Source organism: Podarcis cretensis (genome assembly GCF_951804945.1).
Source record: "Podarcis cretensis genome assembly, chromosome: 10".
Lineage (NCBI taxonomy): Eukaryota > Metazoa > Chordata > Lepidosauria > Squamata > Lacertidae > Podarcis > Podarcis cretensis.
The window spans coordinates 6,042,756-6,064,146 of record NC_137179.1 but is presented as its reverse complement, the minus strand read 5'-3'; the positions used below and the strand labels follow the sequence as shown (position 1 = coordinate 6,064,146).

Below are 21,391 nucleotides of genomic sequence, written 5' to 3'. Positions count from 1 at the left end.
CCAACCTAGCAGTTCAAAAGCACATCAAGTGCAAATAGATAAATAGGTACCACTCCGGCAGGAAGGTTTCTGGGACGCAGGTGGCGCTGTGGGTTAAAGCCTCAGCGCCTAGGACTTGCCGATCGAAAGGTCGGCGGTTCGAATCCCTGCGGCGGGGTGCGCTCCCGCTGCTCGGTCCCAGCGCCTGCCAACCTAGCAGTTCGAAAGCACCTCCAGGTGCAAGTAGATAAATAGGGACCGCTTACCAGCGGGAAGGTAAACGGCGTTTCCGTGTGCGGCTCTGGCTCGCTAGAGCAGCGATGTCACGCTGGCCACGTGACCCGGAAGTGTCTCCGGACAGCGCTGGCCCCTGGCCTCTTAAGTGAGATGGGCACACAACCCCAGAGTCTGGCAAGACTGGCCCGTATGGGCAGGGGTACCTTTACCTTTACCTTTACCGGCAGGAAGGTAAATGGCGTTTCCGTGGGCTGCTCTGGTTGGCCAGAAGCGGCTTAGTCATGCTGGTCACATGACCTGGAAGCTGTACTCCGGCTCCCTCGGCCAATAAAGCGAGATGAGTGCTGCAACCCCAGAGTCGGCCACACCTGGAACTAATGGTCAGGGGTCCCTTTACCTTTACAAGATGTTGGAGCCCGGCTGCTGCCTCCCCAAAGCTGGGCGGACTTTGGGCAGATTGTGGGGGGGCTCTTGGACCCCCTAGAACATCGTGCCTGCCTCCCTAATCCGAGCAGAAGCTTCATGGGCTTTGGGGAAGGAGCCGCCAGCCCCTAGTCCACGGACTTGACGCCACTGACTGCTGCCAGCCTGTGTTGACAGTACTAAGCTCGTTGGATCCAGAGGTCTGGCTCAGTTCAAGGTAGCCCCTGTGTGTTCAGTGCTCGTCAAAGTTGGGGTGTCGAAGATACGCTGCAGTGAATGAACATTGCAGTTTGATGATGAGGATGATGAAGATGACGAGAAGAAGAAGAAGATCTATGGGCTATTTTTAAAATGGGGCTGCATTTTAAATTACATTTTAACCTGCATTTTAAATTAGCTTTTTCCTATTATGTTTTTCCTGTAATTTTATTGGTGTTAGCCGTCCTGAGCCTGGCTCTGGCAGGGGAGGGCGGGGTATAAATAAAATTTATTATTATTATTATTTTGTTGTTGTTCACAAAGCTGGGCAAAGAAGGAGGAAGAATCCGAGACCAGGGAGAAGAGTTGGTGGAAGAAGACTGGAAGAAATTTAAAGATTATTTACAGAAACACTATAAAATTCTTGAATGTTAATGATGCTGGAATGAAATGAAGTGGTTTTAGCAATAAGGCAAAATAGGAATATGTAAAATTGGACTGATATTAGACGAAAATTTGAAGTTATAATATGTGAAGATAAAGAACTAAGAGTAAATAAAGAGGGTATGGATTTGCTGAACTAACTATTAACTGGAATACAAAAAAGGGAGGTGTGAGGAAGTCATGAAAATAAGTAAATGAGTGATAAGATATCAGAATGAGGGATTTTTATTTTTTCATTTTTATTTTTACGTTAAATTTTGGTTTTTGTATCCTCTTTGTGTGTTTTTTGTTTACTGTTTAATGTTCTGTAACCCTTTTTCTTATTGTTAAAAACTTAATAAATATGATTTAAGAAAAAAAAAAGGAGGAGGAGGAAGTTGATGCACAGAGCCAGGCTGCTCAAATGGGCATCACTCCTGCTGGAGCAATGCAAAAAAAAAATTGCTCGTGGTAACATGAAATCACAGTGAAAGCTGAGCTGAAACAGCTGCAGGGATTTTCCAGACAGGAAGTTGCCACACACACACACACACACACACACACACACGGGGTGGGGGAGAAAGACTTTTCAGCAATGTTTAGAGGAGGAGCAAACTGAGCCTTAATGGCCTGTTGGTCCGGGGGATCTGGTTTTCTCATTAATGTTCCGCACCACCTCTGGATTTCAGGAACTCGAGAGAGGCAGACACACTCGCGGGCACAGGTTCACAGCCTGCCCTTTATTTATTGCTTTAGTAATTTAGAAAACGTGCACTCCACCCTCCCAGCACCGCTGGGCGGCTTAGATTGTTTAAAACCAGTATATCACAAAAGCATTCGGAACAAATAGTCAGCTGCGGTAACTTAAAAACCAGGTAAAATATCGGAACCAGGTGTTTAAAAAACAACAACACCCCAAAATGGAAAATTAAAAGCTTGTCTGGATTTTAAGTTGCGTTAATAGTTTCCAAGTTACGAATAATTGTTCCATTGTATTCTGCACTGCTGAGACCTGGACCAATTCCGTACTTTGGATTTAAAGCACTGTTAAGACCAGTAGGGACGCGGGCGGCGCTGTGGGTTAAACCACAGAGCCTGGGACTTGCCGATCAGAAGGTCGGCGGTTCGAATCCCCACAACGGGGTGAGCTCCCGTTGCTCAGTCCCTGCTCCTGACCACCTAGCAGTTTGAAAGCACATCAAAGTGCAAGTAGATAAATAGGTACCACTCCAGCGGGAAGGTAAATGGTGTTTCCGTGCGCTGCTCTGGTTCACCAGAAGCGGCTTAGTCATGCTGTCCACATGACCCGGAAGCTGTACGCTGGCTCCCTCGGCCAATAAATCAAGATGAGCACCGCAACCCCAGAGTCGTCCGTCACTGGACCTAATGGTCAGGGGTCCCTTTACCTTTAAGACCAGTTTAATGTTCATGGCTTCCCACCCCAAGGGATCCTGGGACCTGTAGTTTGTTCAGGGTGCTGAGAGTTGTTAGGAGACATTGATTCCTCATCCAGAGCAGGGCCGGCCCACCCATGAGGCAAGATGAGGCGAATGCCTCAGGCTGCAAGATCCATGGGGCAGCAGATAATGATGTTGATCATTCTTTTCCCCTTGTCTGCGACGTAGGTCTTCCCTCACCTTTTCTTCCCTGACGGGGAAGGGAGATGCCATTCTGGGGTCTGCTTCGGGTGGCCAAATGTCTTGGGCTGGCCCTGGCCCGGAGTTACGATTCTCCGAGTGAATAGTCAATCCCTCTTCACGGTTAAGTTGAACAACACTGGCTATCTATGCATGCACCTCCTCTAATATCAGAGTCAGTAGGCATTGCAGTAGTCCAAGCGGGAGATAACCAGAGCATGCACCACTTTGACGATACAGTCCGCGGGCAGGGAGGGTCTCATCCTGCCTACCAGATGGAGCTGGTAAACAGCTGCCCTAGACACAGAACTGACCTGCGCCTCCATGGACAGCTGTGAGTCCAGAATGACTCCCAGGCTATGCACTTGGTCCTTCAGGGACACAGTTACCCCATTTTAGACCAGGGAGTCTCCCTCACCTGCCTGCCTCCTGTCCCCCCAAAACAGTACTTCTGTCTTGTCAGGATTCAGACTCAATCTGTTAGCCGCCATCCATCTTCCAACCGCCTCCAGACACTCACACAGGACCTTCACCGCCTTCACTGGTTCTGATTTAAAAGAGAGGTAGAGCTGGGTATCATCTGCATATTGATGGACACCCAGCCCAAACCCCCTGATGATCTCTTCCAGCGGCTGCATGTAGATGTTGAAAAGCATGGAGGAGAGGATGGAGCCCTGAGGCACCCCACAAGTGAGAGCCCTGGGGTCTGAACATTCATTCTGAACACGGCCCAGGAGGAAGGAGCGGAACCACTGTATAACACTGCCCCCAGCTCCCAGCCCCTCTAGGCGGTCCAGAAGGATGTTATGGTCGATGGTGTCAAATGCCACTGAGAGATCCAGCAGAACTAGGAAACAGCTCTCACCTTTTTCCCTAGCCCGCCAGAGATCATTGACCAGCGCGACCAAGGCAGTTTCAGTCCCATGATGAGGCCTGAAGGGATCCAAAATTCAGGGCAGATGGAAGAAAAGACTTCTTTGTGCAGCGCAGTTCATCTATGGAACTGTGTTCTGCAGGAGCCTGTGACGGCCACCAACTTGGATGACTTTAAGAGAGTTTGACCCTGCGGTCAAAATATGGAATGCCATTTTCCCGGACGCCATCTTCCTGTTCTTTCTCATGAAAGCACGCCGGCCGTTTGGGTTTGCCATGATCTCACTCCGTGGTTTCCTTCCTCCCCCCCCCCACCCCACCGCCGCATTTTCCAGGCACAGTGCCCCAAAGCAAGACCTCTGCCACAGAAAAGCACTTTTTCCGAGGGGAAAACGTGACACGAAATCTTGCGAGATGCTGGCAACCAAAATGGGGTTGCGTACATATATAGTCCTTTCTGCTCCTTTGGTATCTCTGCACCTAAAATACCTAGTAAAAAAGCTTCTGGTTTTTCCACAAACATTATTTTAAACATTTTTTTTCAACTTGTTATACATCATTACCCAGAATGCTTTTGTTATTTTGCACGTCCACCACATGTGGTAGAAAGTTCCTTCCTTCTCCTTACACTTCCAAAAGGGTAAAGGGACCCCTGACCATTAGGTCCAGTCATGGCTGACTCTGGGGTTGCGGCGCTCATCTCGCTTTACTGGCCGAGGGAGCCGGCGTTTGTCTGCAGACAGTTTTTCCAGGTCATGTGACCAGCATGACTAAGCCGCTTCTGGCGAACCAGAGCACAGAAACGCCGTTTACCTTCCCGCTGGAGCGGTACCTATTTATCTACTTGCAGTTTGTGCTTTCGAACTGCTAGGTTGGCAGGAGCTAGGACCGAGCAACGGGAGCTCACCCCATCGCGGGGATGCGAACCACCAACCTTCTGATCAGCAAGTCCTGGGCTCTGTGGTTTAACCCACAGCGCCACCCGCCTCCCTACTGGTCTTAACAGTGCTTTAAATCCAAAGTACGGAATTTATCTTGCGATAAAAAACGAGATGTCCCCTTTTTGGGGGGACACACATTTGTGTGGTATGCTTTCCGGTTTCCTACAGACCTGCCTGTTTCGGGGAACTTGCTTAATCGTTTCCATGCTGCCCCGTTCACCTTCCCCATAGATTGGCCTCTTCCTGCAGGCTGGCTGCAAGCCCCCGTCCCCAATTTCCCCTTAACCAGTTTCATCTGTGAGCTAAACTCTTTGTTTAGCTTGGACGCTGTCGGGACAAGAGAGCCAAGCCCCAGAGAGGTGCGGCTTGACATTTTTCCCTTGCCGTAACCAAGCCCCTTTGCTAGGCCTTACAGTAAAGGAGCTGTTTGCGTGCCAAATACATATATTTTTTATCTTCATGTAGGGGCGGAGAACTCTTAAGACTCCTGGATGGGGCCCCACGTCATGTGTTAGCATTTAAGAAAATTCAGGAGCTATGAACAGGCTGCAGCACTCTCCCTCAGCAATCACCCTCAAACCGCTTGCGTTTAAAGCTTGCATACTGGCTCGGGTGAAAGCTTAGAAGTGCAAGATTTGGGTTCAAAGAAAAGGGACCTTGCGCCGAGAAATACAACTGCACACGTGTGCGCGCGCGCACACACACACCCTGCCACAGAGCATTTATTTTTCTTTTTATATATATAATTTTTATTAAATTTTATTTTTATTTTTTTAAATAATATTTATTACTTTTAAAGCTTACAAAAAAGAAAACGAAGAAAGAAGACAAAAGAAAAAAAAAAGAAAAAAAAGAGAAAAAACATTACAATACATAAACAATACAAAACACAACCTTAACACATTAAACTAACACAATAAACTAAACCAAACAAAACAAAAACAATTTAAAAACATACATCATACCTTTTCCATATTCTATCTTTCATTCCTTTGTATCATTGACCTCCTCTCACCTCCCACTTCCATTAATTGTTTCAGCAATTCCTTTCCATCTTTCTCTATTTTCTATCATATAAATGTCTTAACATATTTTTAATCTTATTTCCATTAAAATTAGTATACTTATTTAAGCTTAACTCCTTATAGCATTTCAGCTAAAGCCATAAAATTTCCTTCCAACATTTTTCTATCACTCATTAATTTTACAATATTTCTATATATAGACTTTAAATTTCCAATCTTCTTCCACCATCTCCTCTCCCCAGTCTCGGACCCTACCAGCCACCTCCGTCAACTCCATACAGTCTAATTTTTATTAAATTTTATGTTTTGCAATTTAAAATACTCATTTTAACAAAGATCCTTAAAATATCAGTGACTTCCCTTCTTCTCTTTCCACGGTTCATTTTGCATATCACATATCCCTGCATATTTTACAAAAACTAAACCATTCAGTACAGTCATACCTCGGGTTACAGCCGCTTCAGGTTGTGTTTTTTCGGGTTACGGACCGCCAAAACCCGGAAGTACCAGAACAGGTTACTTCCGGGTTTCGGCGGCCACGCATGCACAGAAGCGTTAAATCGCACTTTGTGCATGTGCAGAAGCGCCAAGTCGCAACCTGCGCGTGCGCAGATGCGGGTTGCAAACACTGCAGGTTGCGAATGTGCATCCCGCACGGATCATGTTCACAACCCGAGCGCCAACTGTATTCCATTATTGCATTCGTCAAAACTTATTTACACTGTGGAATTTATCTCGATGCTGCCGACGTTTTCAGGTGTGCACAATTCCCCCCCATATATTCAATAAACGTTTTCCAATCTTCTCTAAAAGCATGTTCATGTTCTCTTATTCTATATGTCAAGTCTGCAAGCTGTGCATATTCTGTCAGCTTAAGTTGCCATTCTTCTTTGGTTGAGATCTCATTCATTTCCCATTTTGGGGCTAACAAAACACAGGCCTCAACAGTGGCATACATAAATAACCTTTTTTAACACCTGGGAATTTCCGTCTGAATTATCTCCAACAAAAAGGACTTTGTTTTTTTAAAACAAGTACTTTTAAACATTTTTTTTCAATTTATTATGGATTATTTCCCAATATTCTTTTACCCTTTTACAGGTCCACCACATATGAAAGAATGTTCCCATTTCTTGTAACTTGAAACCACTTGAATGTTCCCATTTCTTGTAACTTGAACTACCTTTAGGAGCAGGAGAAAACAAGTTCGCTCCATCCTCCGTGTGACAGCCCTTGAGTTATTTGAAGATGACTCTCCTATCTCCTCTCAGTCTCATCTTTTCCAGGCTAATCATGCCCAGCTCCTTCAACCATTCCTCATCAGGCTTGGTTTCCAAACCCTTGATCATCTTTGTCGCCCTCCTCTGCACCCTTTCCAGCTTGTCAACATCCTTCTTAAATTGTGGCGTCTAGAACTGAAGACAGGACACCAGGTGCGGTCCATCCAAGACAGAATAGAGGGGTACATGAGCCCACAAATGGTCTCTGAAAGACCTAAAAAGTTCCCTGGGCTTGCATACAAATAATGTGCTTGACAGCTATACCATCACTGCCACAGTGCTTTAGAAACATAGTGAATTCAGTAGTTTTGCCTAAATGTTGTTGTTGTTTTTAGTCGTTTAGTCATGTCTGAATCTTTGTGACCCCCTGGACCACAGCACGCCAGGCACTCCTGTCTTCCACTGCCTCCTGCAGTTTGGTCAAACTCATGCTGGTAGCTTCGAGAACACTGTCCCACCATCTCGTCCTCCGTCGTCCCCTTCTCCTTGTGCCCTCCATCTTTCCCAACATCAGGGTCTTTTCCAGGGAGTCTTCTCTTCTCATGAGGTGGCCAAAGTCTTGGAGCCTCAGCTTCAGGATCTGTCCTTCCAGTGAGCACTCAGGGCTGATTTCCTTCAGAATGGAGAGGTTTGATCTTCTTGCAGTCCATGGGACTCTCAAGTGTCTCCTCCAGCACCAGAATTCAAAAGCATCCATTCTTCATCAATTCTTCGGCGATCAGCCTTCTTTATGGTCCAGCTCTCACTTCCATACATCACTACTGGGCAGGGCACCCAAGATTTGCCTAAATGCAAATTCATAAATAACGTTTTTTGACACCTGGGAATTTCAGTCTGAGTTATCCCCAACAAAACCTGCCGCAGAGTATTTCCACCACCACAATACCAACGGGACACGGGACACAAGCTTTCCAACGTCCTCAGAAAACCCCTTAATTCCAGTGTTACTGGCAGGGGAAATGGGGATATTCTGGGATCAAATCAGAAGTTGGGACGAATTTCATAATTCTGAACTTTGTCCTTGGAAAATCAGGACACCTTGAGGGTATGTTACCCTCAAAGCACCTTTGAAACATTTTCTTTACCCATAAAGGGTTTTGCTCATGTTGTTAGTTCAGGGATTCTGGGCGTTGTAACTCTGTGAGTGGTGGGGTTGTCCAGAGTTTTCCAGACGTTTCTAGAATTCGGCCGTCGGAATGTGTCCAGGTGGAAATCACTTCAGTGTGCGGACTTACGGCAACCCGTGTTGGAAGTGCAGATTTTGGCGGATTTCCTTAAAAAGAGCTCAAAAAAAGAAACCTCGACAACTCTGGGCAAAACTGAAAAAAAGCTCAACAACTTTGCCAAAAATATGGCAACCCTAGTGTTATGTATTGAAGTTCTCACCCTGGGCCAGCAGGGGGATACTGTAGATAGTTATGCAAATGAAGGATCAAAAGGGACGTTCAGTGATTGGATAGTTTTAGAAAGTTGTTACAGTAACGTTGTACTGGAGCTCTATATAAGCAGGCTGACTGAACCCTTCAGTTCAGTTCTGTTCTGGCCTCTGAATAAACAAGAGCTGTTTGAAGAATCGCTGTGTCGTCTGATATGTTCACCCACAACTTAACACCTAGTGAGCAGTACGGGCAACAACCAATTCTCATGCATCCAATTGTTGTGCAACTGCGCACGCACGTGCGTTGTGCCGAATCCGGGACATTAAAAATGGCAAAAATCATCCTAAAACAGCACAGAAAGGGTGAAAAATCACGAAAACAGTGCCTTGCACTGAACATTGAGGCCTGTGGTGTTTGAGCGAGGAAATTTGGAGCGAGTGACGGTGGTGGAGTTTTGCTCCTGGCAAATGCCGCTGGTTTTTAAAAGGGTTTTTCAAGTGTTTTAGAGGGTGTTTGCCGGCTTTCCAGTGGTGTTTTAAAGATGTGTGATTTCTCGTAAATGTGCGGTGCCCCCGGAAGTAACCCCCACATAAATGGGGAGTTGCTTGTACCCAGAATTCTTTGAGAGAAGCAACGTCCTTCGAATGCGCTTTGGAGGTATAGAGTGCCAATGTCCCCATATCTCCCTGCAAACGAATCAGGACAAAGTTTGAATGACAGGTCACCTGGGAGCACCCTGGGTTGCGAACTACCATATTTTTCGCTCTATAGGACGCACTTTTTCCCCTCCAAAAATGAAGGGGAAATGTGTGTGCGTCCTATGGAGCGAATGCAGGCTCCTTGGCTTCAGCGATAGCAACACAAAGCCTCCGAAGCGCAGAGGGAGAGCTCCCCCCGCGCTCCGGAGGCTTCGCGTTGCTTTTGCTGAAGCCGCCTGAAGCCCCCGGAGCTCAGGGAACGCCCGCTGCGCTCCAGGGGCTTCAGGCAGCTATCCGCAAGCCTTCGGAGCGCAGCAGGAGTTCCTCTGCACTCTGAAAGCTTGCGGATAGCCGCTTGAAGCCTGGAGAGTGAGAGGGGTTGGTACACACCAATCCCTCTTGCTCTCCAGGCTTCACTTTGCTGGAGAGGCGCTGCACAGTTTTGCCTCTCTGCGCAGCGCCCCTTCAGCGAAGCGGGAGGAGAAATAGAAGGGGCTCCATTTCTCCTGCCGCTTCGCTGAAGGGGCGCTGAGCAGAGAGGGGGAGATTTTTCCCCCTGTTCTCCCCCTCCTATGCTCCAGTGCGTCCTATAGAGCGAAAAATACGGTATGCTTTTTCCAAAAGGATTTTTGTTTCCTTGGGAAGGAGGGGAAAAGGCGCGAGCTTTTAGCACTTAAAGCTTTTCTATAGCTTCTTTCTCCAGAATGCAGATGTGCAGGCAGTGCCTCCGCCTTATCTGTCTGCATCAAGCCATAATACAGAAAGTCTCCAGCTGATGGAGTCATCTCAGCAGTTTCCTAGCCTCGGGCTGAACGCTCTCCCTCAAACAGGTTTTCCCACATGTGTATTTCATGGAGCAGAGAGGCCACAGAGGTTGCGCTGGCGGTCTGGTTGTCACTGCGTGGAAAAAAATCAAGGAGGCAACTTGCAAGCAGAGACAAGTGAGCTGTGTGTTGTGTGTTGTTGTTGTTTTAAAAAAGGAAATCTGAGGAATCTGGAGGAAAGTGAGAAACCTCCAGATCATAAGGCCCTGTGGAACTCCCTCCCACCAGATGTCAAGGAAATAAACGACGACAGTGGACGCTCGGGTTGCGAACGTGATCCGTGCGGGAGGCACATTCGTAACCCGCAGCGTTCGCAACCCGCAGCGCTGCGTCTGCGCGGATTGCGATTTGGTGCTTCTGCGCATGCGCAAAGCACGATTTAGCACTTCTGCACATGCGCGTTCCGGGTTTCTGCGGGTCCGTAACCCGAAAAACGCAACCTGAAACATCTGTAACCCGAGGTATGAATGTACCTGACTTTTAGAAGACATCTGAAGGCAGCCCTGTTTAGGGAGGTTTTTAATGTTTGATGTTTTATTGTGTTTTTAATATTTTGCTGGGAGCCGCCCAGAGCAGCTGCGGAAACCAAGCCAGATGGGCAGGGTATAAGTCACAAATAATAATAATAATAATAATAATAATAATAATAATAATACCGCAATGAAGCCAGTCATGTAGAAACGTAGACTTGCTGTGGACAAATTTTGCAATATTTGGAAATAATTATTATAAACACTGCATTAGATTAAGTTTAGGATACGTACAATACAGTGGTACCTCGGGTTACAGACGCTTCAGGTTACAGACGCTTCAGGTTACAGACTCCGCTAACCCGGAAGTAGTACCTCGGGTTAAGAACTTTGCTTCAGGATGAGAACAGAAATCGCGTGGCGGCGGCAGCGGGAGGCCCCATTAGCTAAAGTGGTACCTCAGGTTAAGAACGGTTTCAGGTTAAGAACGGACCTCCAGAATGAATTAAGTTCTTAACCTGAGGTACCACTGTTACAGCCTTGTCAGTTTATAAGTTTTTCTTTCTGTTGTCTTTTTTACACAGGTGTATCTTAACTATTGTGATCTTTTTCATGTCTTGTTTTACCTTCTGCACTCATAATTTTATACTGGGTATTTATTTATTATTTATTTTCCAATAAAGAATATATATTTGTGTGTCTCTCTGTGTGTCTGTTGGATAAGGCCAGTAGCCCTTCTAGGCTATAATCCCCTTCTCACAGTGGCCAACCAGATACCTGGGGGAAGCCCACAAACACCTTTCTGCTCCCTTCCACCATCGTGGCACTCTGTGGCAAGGAGTTCCACAGGCCATTCCCCCGCCCAGCCCTCACCGAATGAAGAATCGTGTGCCTTTCCTGAATCTGTTAGGTAAGGAGAGTTGCTCGCCTTTGTTTCTCAAGTTTGAAACTAGGAGGCAGCTCATATTTCGGCCGCCAGGAGGCAGACAAGTATCAGCTTAGCAAGAGCGGCTCCAAGCTGCTCTCCCACCCCAATCCGTCCAAATTCTCGCGTCCAGCTGCCACTGAGTTACCCAAACCTCAAACCTTTGTTCCGACTTGTGCGCTCATAGAATCATAGAATCATAGAGTTGGAAGAGACCACAAGGGCCATCGAGTCCAACCCCCTGCCAAGCAGGAAACGCCATCAGAGCACTCCTGACATATGGTTGTCAAGCCTCTGCTTAAAGACCTCCAAAGAAGGAGACTCCACCACACTCCTTGGCAGCAAATCCCACTGTCGAACAGCTCTTACTGTCAGGAAGTTCTTCCTAATGTTTAGGTGGAATCTTCTTTCTTGTAGTTTGGAGCCATTGCTCCGTGTCCGCTTCTCTGGAGCAGCAGAAAACAACCTTTCTCCCTCCTCTATGTGACATCCTTTTATATATTTGAACATGGCTATCATATCACCCCTTAACCTCCTCTTCTCCAGGCTAAACATGCCCAGCTCCCTTAGCCGTTCCTCATAAGGCATCGTTTCCAGGCCTTTGACCATTTTGGTTGCCCTCCTCTGGACACGTTCCAGTTTGTCAGTGTCCTTCTTGAACTGTGGTGCCCAGAACTGGACACAGTACTCCAGGTGAGGTCTGACCAGAGCAGAATACAGTGGCACTATTATTTCCCTTGATCTAGATGCTATACTCCTATTGATGCAGCCCAGAATTGCATTGGCTTTTTTAGCTGCCGCGTCACACTGTTGGCTCATGTCAAGTTTGTGGTCAACCAAGACTCCTAGATCCTTTTCACATGTACAATTGCTTTTCCTTTTTCCCTGGGGTACAAGTTGCTTCCTCCCAAATCCAGATCAAAGCTGGAGGTACACACCACACTTCCACTCAGATAAGTAAGTCTAGAGGGGGTGGGGGAGGGCCTGTTTCCCACCAGATGTTTGGACTCCAAATCCCTTCAGCCCCTGCTTCATTGGCCAATGGCCAGGGATGGTGGAAGGTGTAGTACCGACAGGCAGTGGTGGTGTAGTGGTTAGAGCATTGGTCGAAGAGCTGAGTTTGAATCCTGCCCCCAACTCCGTCATGAAGCTCTCTGGGTGACCGGGGGGGGGGGGGAGGCACTGCCTCTAAGCCTAATAATAAATTAATAATATTTTTTTATTTATACCCTGCCCTTCCCGGTTCAAAAACTGGGCTCAGGGCGTCAACAACAAATTTAAAACAATTATAAAAGCAGCATAAAATACAGTATACAAACATGAATAACAATAAAATTCAAAAATCAATTTAGGGGAAATAAGCATTAAATAATCCCCAGGGCTAGCTGGCTGAATTGGTCCTACTTGGGCCAGCGAGGAGACCAGGGGAGAATTAGCTGTGGGGTCTCATAAAAGGGGAGGGGGAGGGAAGAGAAGGGAAATAAAAGATCAGGTTGAATTCAAGTTAAAGGCCAGGCAGAATAGCTCTGTCTTAAAGGCCCGACGGAAGAAGGTTAAATCCTGCAGGGCTCTAGTCTCATGGGACAGAGCATTCCACCAGGTTGGAGCCACCACTGGGAGAGACAGTTCCACTGTTTAGCCATAATCTCTTTTCCTGTAAGATGCTGGTGAATTGTCCAATGAGGACTTTTAAAAAGGGGGGGGGGGGGGAGTTTGCAAACCAGCGCCAAAAAAAAAAGTTACAAGAGTGGGAAAATGAGAAAGGGAGGAGAGCCGTACGGGATCGACTTGCCCATCCTTCCTTGCGAGGTTGTCTAGAAAACAACCAGCACGACGCCCTTCCCACCTCCCTTGGGCTTGGATCCCCTCTCTGCTGCACCTCTCCAAGCTCCTCTGGGTGAGTCAGGCGTGAATCACCACCCTCGCCTTGCCTCTCCCCCTGGCGTCGAGCCAGGGAGCTAATCTCATGTGGAACAAGGAGTTGCCTTGCTGGGGTTGCCAAGATAAAACCGCAACCTAGGCGTGTTTTGTTCAGGCGGGGCCTCCCTGGTTTTTAATGCACTCTCACCTCTTCAAGAAGGAAACATGGCGGTTATTTTTCCGCTCAGGAAGAATCGGTGAAATATACTCAGAGTCGCAAAGTGATTTCATGCTCTTTATTCAGCTCATAGTGGTGAGGAGGAATGAATGAATGTCCCCTCAAAGTATCTGCTTTATATACATTATTTACACAATGGGCTGCACATGATTGGCTAATTCCGGAATTCTACTGTAAGCCAATCAGGTTGTGGATTCACTTCTATCTGGAGCATGACTGGGTAGTTCCTGCCAACCAATCATACTGCTGCATTGTTCTAGGACCAATCAGACTGCTGCATTCTGAATCCTATTGTTCTAGGACCAATCAGACTGCTGCCTTTTGGATCCTATTGTTCTAGGACCAATCAGACTGTTGCAGTTTGGATCCTATTCAACTCAGTACATAACACCCCTCCCCTCTAAGTTCCAGTCCTGCCCGGGAGGTCGCATTCATAGTCCTCGAGGTACGCCGGCGGCCTACGTGTGCGTTGCGGCCTGGGGTGTTCCCTGGTCAGGGGTTCAGGTTCTGGCTCGTGTTCCAAGGATGCTGGCTGTGATGGGGCTGTTTGGTCTGGCGCAACCGGCTCGCTCAGTCGTGGTTCTGGTTCCGGTGTCCTTTCGGCCTCACGGGTCCTCTCTGTATTTACTGATTCTGCCTCTCCTGCTGGCCCCTGCTGCTCTATGGGCCTCACTGCCCCACTGTTCCCTTGGGACTCCTCTGACCTGTCCTCCTCCTCCTGGTTTTCTCCCGGGAATCGTCGGCGTATCTGGTCGCAGTGGCGGCGCCAGCATTGCCCCCCATCTGTTAGCACCTCGTACGACACGGGGCCAGTGACCCTGGTGACTGTGGCGGGTACCCATGCAGGGCCTGCCCCAAAATTCTTTGCGTACACTGGGTCCTGGGCCTCGAAGGTCCGGGGGTTCCTGCCTTCCCCCACCACTACCTCATCCTGAGCTCTATCGGGGTGAAGGCGGTCCAATCTGATTGCAAGGCGCCGACCCATTAGTAGTTCAGCGGGGCTCCTGCCAGTTGTTGAGCTGGGGGTGCTGTGCTGTGCTAGAAGGAATGTGGCAAGGCGGTACTCCCAATCCCCTTGCGTCATGCGGCGAAGGTTTTCCTTGGTGGTCCGCACCATGCGTTCTGCTTGGCCATTGGTGGCAGGGTGGAATGGCGCCGAACGGATGTGGCGGATGGCGTTCTGCGCTGTGAAGGTTTGGAATTCTCCTGACGTAAATGCAGTCCCATTGTCTGAGACGAGAGTGTCAGGGAGCCCGTGGGTAGCAAACAGCCTGCGTAGTACCCGGATGGCTGCGGACGTAGAAGTGGACGGTACCAGTGCGACTTCCAGCCATTTGGTGTAGGAGTCCACCGGTACCTCTCTTCCATCTGGGAGTTGGTGTCCCAGGACAGCGCCAATGCCATAGGGCAAGGCGTCGCATGCTAGCACCACCGGCAGCCTCTCGTCAAAGTGTGCCAAGACCGAGTTTGAGACAAGCAAGTCCTTGACTGCCTGGAATGCGGCCTCCTGGCGCTGGCCCCACACCCAAGGGGCCCGCTTGTCCAGGAGTCTGTGTAGGGGCTCCGCTACCGCCGCCTTGTGGGGAAGGAAGGAATGGTAAAAGTTCAATAGTCCCAAGAAGGCCTGAAGTTCAGTCTTGTTCTTGGGCGCTGCGTCCACCATAAATCCCAGAAAGTCCACCTGGGGCACTCCTAGTAGACATTTTTCCCGCTTCACCTTGAGATCTGCTGTCTGGAAACGGTGCAGAACGGTGCGGAGGCGGTCCTCAAACTCCTCTGGTGTGGGCCCGGCAATCAACACATCATCGAAGAAGGGGGTGACGCCAGGAATCCCTTTAAGGAGAGAGTCCATTAGATTCTGGAATATGCCTGGTGCCACGCTGACACCGAATTGCAGCTGCTTTACCCTGAATGCTCCTCTGTGCGTCACAATCGTCTGTGCCTCTGCTGTGGCCTCATCTACTGGCAGCTGTTGATATGCTTGGGCCAAGTCCAGCTTGCCAAAATTTTTCGACCCAGCCAGGGTGGCAAGGACATGGCTGACCCCTGGCACAGGGTATGCATGGGCCGTGAGGGCCTTGTTTATGGTACATTTGTAGTCTGCGCAGATGCGGACTGAACCATTAGGCTTGACAGGTGTGACGATTGGGGTTTCCCAGGGGGCATTAGGCACCGGTTCCAGCACTCCTTGCTCCATGAGCCGGTCCAATTCCTTGTCTATACGGGGTTTCAGGGCGAACGGGACCCGGCGGGCCTTGAGCCTGACCGGTCGTACTGCGGGGTCAAGCTGTAGAGCAATGGGGGGGCCCGTATACTGTCCCAATTTCCCATCGAAAACCCCCGGAAATTCCTTGCATATGGCGTCCACGTCCACTTGTAAGCTAGTGTGGTTCACCCCGGTGACAGCTAGCCCCAGTGGTCCAAACCATGACAATCCCAGTAGGCTAATGTAGGGGCCCTTGACCACAAGTAAGTCCAGTTGCCGCGTCCGCCCTCGGTATTGCACCCTGAAGGTCCCCACCCCCATTGTGGGGACCTTACGTTTCTGGAAGTCCCGGAGGGTGAATGGGGCCGGCCTGAGTTTGGGACCCCCAGTAGGACACAGTTTCCTTAAGGTCCTTGCCGAGATTATGGATAGAGTTGAACCCGTGTCAAGCTCCATGCGGCATGGGGCCCCCTCTATCTGTACCTCTACATAAATTTTCTCTACGTTGGGGTGGGGCAACTGGTATACCTGGAAGTCCGTGAGCTCCGTCGAGTTGCCTTGGTGCGTTGGGCCCCGGGACCTGGGGTTCTTGGATTGGTCATCTGATGCCTGGCATCGGGTGGGCCGAGCCCGACACACCCGGGCGATGTGTCCCACTTTTCTGCACTGCCTGCACTCTGCGTTGCGGAAACGGCAGGTCCTCCTCTCATGACTTTCTCCACAGCTTGCGCAGTTCCCTCCTTCTCGTCGAGGCAGCTGTGGTATGTGGGCTGCTTGAGTGCGCTGCTGTACTCGGTGCACCTCCTCCCTGTCAGATCCTGAGTCGTCGGTGAGGTCTTCGTGGTGGACCCTCGGTTGGGACGGCTGGCTCGGCCGTGCCTCTTGCGTCGACCTCTCAGCAGCTTCCGTTGCCAGGGCCTCCTTCAGAGCGACCTGGAACGTTAGGTTCTTCTTAGCGTAGAGGCGTCGTTGCAGCTTCTCATCCCTCAGGCCACCGACGAGGCGGTCACGAAGCATGTTCTCCAGCTCTGAGAAGTTGCAGAACCGGGCGGCTTGGTGGAGAGAGGTCACAAACCCAGTTATGGTTTCCCCAGGGGCTTGCCGCTTTGCATAGAAGGCATTTCGACGAGCCACCACTGAGGGCTGTGGCGAAAAGTGCCCCTTCAGCTGTTCCATTATTGTTTTGTATGGAACAGTAGCAATGTCTTCAGGCGCAAGGAGAGCCCGGGCGATTTCAAATGTCTCCTCTCCGCAAACGCTGAAGAATATTGCCCTCTTCTTGGCGTCATCTTCATCGGTGACCCCTTTGGCTTCTAGGAGGAAGGTGAAACGGGAGGCGTACGCTTCCCAGTCTCCGGATGCTGGGTTGAACGGCGAGAAGCTGCTGTCGTTTGCCATTCTGAGTTCCTTGTGTCCCGGAGCTGAAGCCTGGATACACGGTGCGAGGCAGCGGTGCGGCAGGTGGCGGTGCTGTGGTGCTGTGTGTGGCAGTCAGCTCAGCGGGATCCCACCTTCGTCGCCAGTGAAATATACTCAGAGTCGCAAAGTGATTTCATGCTCTTTATTCAGCTCCTAGTGGTGAGGAGGAATGAATGTCCCCTCAAAGTATCTGCTTTATATACATTATTTACACAATGGGCTGCACATGATTGGCTAATTCCAGAATTCTACTGTAAGCCAATCAGGTTGTGGATTCACTTCAATCTGGAGCATGACTGGGTGGTTCCTGCCAACCAATCATACTGCTGCATTGTTCTAGGACCAATCAGACTGCTGCATTCTGAATCCTATTGTTCTAGGACCAATCAGACTGCTGCATTCTGAATCCTATTGTTCTAGGACCAATCAGACTGCTGCAGTTTGGATCCTATTTGACTCAGTACATAACAAATAATAATAAAAAACAGAAAAACAGAAAAATAGAAACAATTAAAAAACCACAACCAACCTTCCCATAACTTATCTTTCATTTACTTGTTTCCTTGACCTCCTCGCACCTCCCTTTTTTTGTATTCTATTTCGGTTAGCTATTTCAGCAAATCCTTTCCATCTTTCCCAGTTTTTATCCTATAATTTATCTTAATATAATGAAACTTTACCTTTCCTCCTTTCCTCCATTAACAATCTATTTTTACTTAATCCTTTATAATATTTCCGCTAAAGCCACATAACTTCATTCCAGCCTCCTTCTAACATTCCTTAATTTTACAATGTTTCTGTAAATAAACTTTAAATTTCTTCCAATCTTCTTCCACCGACTCTTCTTCCTGGTCTCGGATTCTGCCAGTCATTTCTGCCAGTTCCATGTAATCCATCACCTTCATCTGCCATTCTTCCCGGGTGGGTAGATTTTGTGTCTTCCAATACTTTGCGATGAGTATTCTTGCTGCTGTTGTTGCATACATAAAAAAAGTTCTGTCCTTCTTTGGCACCAATTGGCCGACCATGCCCAGGAGAAAGGTCTCTGGTTTCTTCAGAAAAGTATATTTAAATACCTTTTTCATTTCATTAGAGATCATTTCCCAGAAAGTCTTAATCCTTGGGCATGTCCACCAAAGGTGAAAGAATGTGCCTTCAGTCTCGTTACATTTCCAACATTTATTATCGGGCAAATGGTAAATTTTTGCAAGCTTGACTGGTGTCATGTACCACCAGTTATGATTCTGCAGCCACAGCAGGCACTGTGATTTTCCAGTGGTTTGACTTCAGGCCCTGGAGGTGCACTCTCTCTTGAGACAGACAGCTGCCAATGAAACCTTTTTCCTGGACCAGGAATCAAGGCTGCTTGCTAATTGTCTGTCTGTCTGTCAGTCTCTGTCTCTGTTTCTGTCTCTGTCTCTCTCTCACACAGAGCTTTGAACCCCTTTTACTATACATCATCATCATCATCATCATCATTTATGATTTGTTCCTGCTCATCTGACTGGGTTTCTCCAGCCATTCTGGGCGGCTTCCAACAAAAATGAAAAATACATGAAAATGTCACACATTAAAAACTTCCCTGAACAGGGCTGCCTTAAGATGTCTTCTGAATGTCAGGTAGTTGTTTATCGCTTTGACATCTGCTGGAAGGGCGTTCCACAGGGTGGGTGCCACTACCAAGAAGGCCCTCTGCCTGGTTCCCTGTAGCTTTGCTTCTCGCAGTGAGGGAACCGCCAGAAGGCCCTCAGAGCTGGACCTCAGTGTCCGGACAGAACGATGGGGGTGGAGACGCCCCTTCAAGTATGTAGGGCCGAGGCTCTTTAAGGCTTTAAAGGTCAGCACCAAAACTTTGAATTGTACTCGGAAACGTACTGGAAGCCAATGTAAGTCTTTCAAGACTGGTGTTATCTATTATTATGACACCCTGGTTTCTTCACCAGCCTGACTCATTGCTGCCTCTTGACCCCCCTTCTGCTTCTACCTCTGTGTCTGAACTGCTCTCTGCCACAGACTCTCTCAGCTCGCTAAGCCCTGTAACCTCCTCAGCTTCCCTCTTCTCTGTCTGACCACCCATTGTTGTTCCACCACCACTCCCCGGGCTCTGAGGCTCCTGCCGCCATTCTTCTGCATCCAACCAGCCCATGATACCTTCCGCTAAGTCCAACCCCAGGCAACCTTCTGCTATAATTGACAACCAACCATGCTTTGCAAATCTCTAGAAATCCTGGCTATTTTTTAAAAAAACAGTACACACGATTTAAGAACGAAACAGCCCCTATTATGGCCTTTCGCAACCCTCTTCTGAGCATTTGCAGCCACCACCACCAGCAATCTACTGTGGTGACAGAAAGAGAGATGTGGTTTTGCTTCTCACAAGGAGCAGGTTGTTCTAAAGGGAAATCTTGGCCGGAGTTGGGGAATTTGAAAGTGTTGACATCTATATGGTCCTTTCCCTCGGCTCTTGCGTTCCCTCGGGAGCAAAACAAGATGTCCACTGGTAATCCTTCCTTGGCCGGGTGGTGACAGGGAAAGAGGTAGAATCCCGAGTTCAGATCGGGCGAAGGAGCCCTGGATCAGCAAGCTTGACTTCTAAATATTTAGAGTGGAGCAGGCACGCAAACGCAGACCTGCTATAAAAAGGTGGCAGATTTAACGCTGGGAATCCCAAACTTTCAAGGGCGGTTTGGGTTTTATGTCCTGGTAAAGTGCCTTACATAACAGCTTGGCCGGAAAGAGGGAATGATCCTCCTTCAGGGCCAAGTGTGGTCTTAGGTCACCTCCAGACGTCCAGTATTTTGCAAGGGGAATTCCAGCTCGAACCTGAAATTTCAGTTTCTGCAGTTAAAGTGCATTATTATTATTAATATTATTATTACTTGAGTTTATATACTGACCTACACCCGGAGATCTCAGGGCGGTTCAGTGAAAAGATCACAACATATATGTTGTTGTTGGTTAGTCGTTTAGTCGTGTCCCACTCTTCATGACCCCCTGGACCAGAGCACGCCAGGCACTCCTGTCTTCCACTGCCTCCCGCAGTTTGGTCAAACTCATGCTGGTAGCTTCGAGAACACTGTCCAGCCATCTCGTCCTCTGTCGTCCCCTTCTCCTTCTGCCCTCCATCTTTCCCAACATCAGGGTCTTTCCCAGGGAGTCTTCTCATGAGGTGGCCAAAGTCTTGGAGCCTCAGCTTCAGGATTTGTCCTTCCAGTGAGCACTCAGGGCTGATTTCCTTCAGAATGGAGAGGTCTGATCTTCTTGCAGTCCATGGGACTCTCAAGAGTCTCCTCCAGCACCAGAATTCAAAAGCATCCATTCTTCGGCGATCAGCCTTCTTTATCGTCAAGCTCTCACTTCCGTACATCACTACTGGGAAAACCATAGCTTTAACTATACGGACCTTTGTTGGCAAGATCTTAAAAAGCAGAGACATCACAACATATATAATCAGCATTAAAGACAACAACCCAATAACTCCCTCTCCAGTACAATACAATAATATAAAATTTTATTACAGTCATAGACCAGCATAGCCCACCCACTCTGAGCCACATTTTAAAAGGGTATTGGATGTCAAACAGATCTACCAAAGGCCTGGTTGAAAATGAACGTTTTTGCCTGGCGCCTAAAGGTGTATAATGAAGGCGCCAGACAGACTTCCCTGGGGAAAGCATTCCACAGATGGGGAGCCACTGCAGAAAAGGCCCTGTTTTCGTGTTGCCCCCCTCTGGACCTCTCGAGGAGGAGGCACACAAAGAAGGGCCTCAGATGATGATCTCAGGGTCCAGCTAGGCTCATATGGAAAGAGGCAATCCTTGAGGTATTGCGGTCCTGAGCCGTTTAAGGCTTTATAGGTCAAAACCACTGCTAAAGCACTCTGGCAGGTACTCATAGCGAGTTTTGGGATGGTGCTGTGGTTTAAACCACTAAACCTCTTGGGCTTGCTGATCGGAAGGTTGGCAGTTTGAATCCCCGCGACGGGGTGAGCTCCTGTTGCTCTGTCCCAGCTCCTGCCAACCTAGCAGTTCGAAAGCACGCCAGTGCAAGTAGATAAATAGGTACCACTCCGGTGGGAAGGTAACCGGCGTTTCCATGCACTCTGGTTTCTGTCATGGTCCTCCATGTGCCAGTAGCAGTTTAGTCCTGCTGGCCACACGACCCAGAAAGCTGTCTGTGGACAAACACCGGCTCTCTCGGCCTGAAAGCGAGATGAGCGCCGCAACCCTATAGTCGCCTTTGACTGGACTTAATCGTTCAGGGGCCCTTTACCTTTTTAATTTATTTTTTTTACCATGGCGAGTTTGATATTTTCTAGCAAAATAGCACTGTGTAGGACCACTCTTGAGAGTCCCA

At 48.5% G+C, this 21,391-nt stretch overlaps 1 long non-coding RNA gene across 1 annotated transcript in view; it reads right to left on the bottom strand.

The window, feature by feature from the left end:
* Window positions 1–13,454: 13,454 nt before the first annotated feature.
* Window positions 13,455–21,391, bottom strand: part of LOC307225425 — a 61,378-nt gene continuing 53,441 nt past the window's right edge. Inside the window, exon 2 of the long non-coding RNA XR_013842998.1 lies at window positions 13,455–13,666. This is a non-coding gene — a long non-coding RNA (uncharacterized lncRNA). The remainder of the gene's footprint in view (window positions 13,667–21,391) is intronic.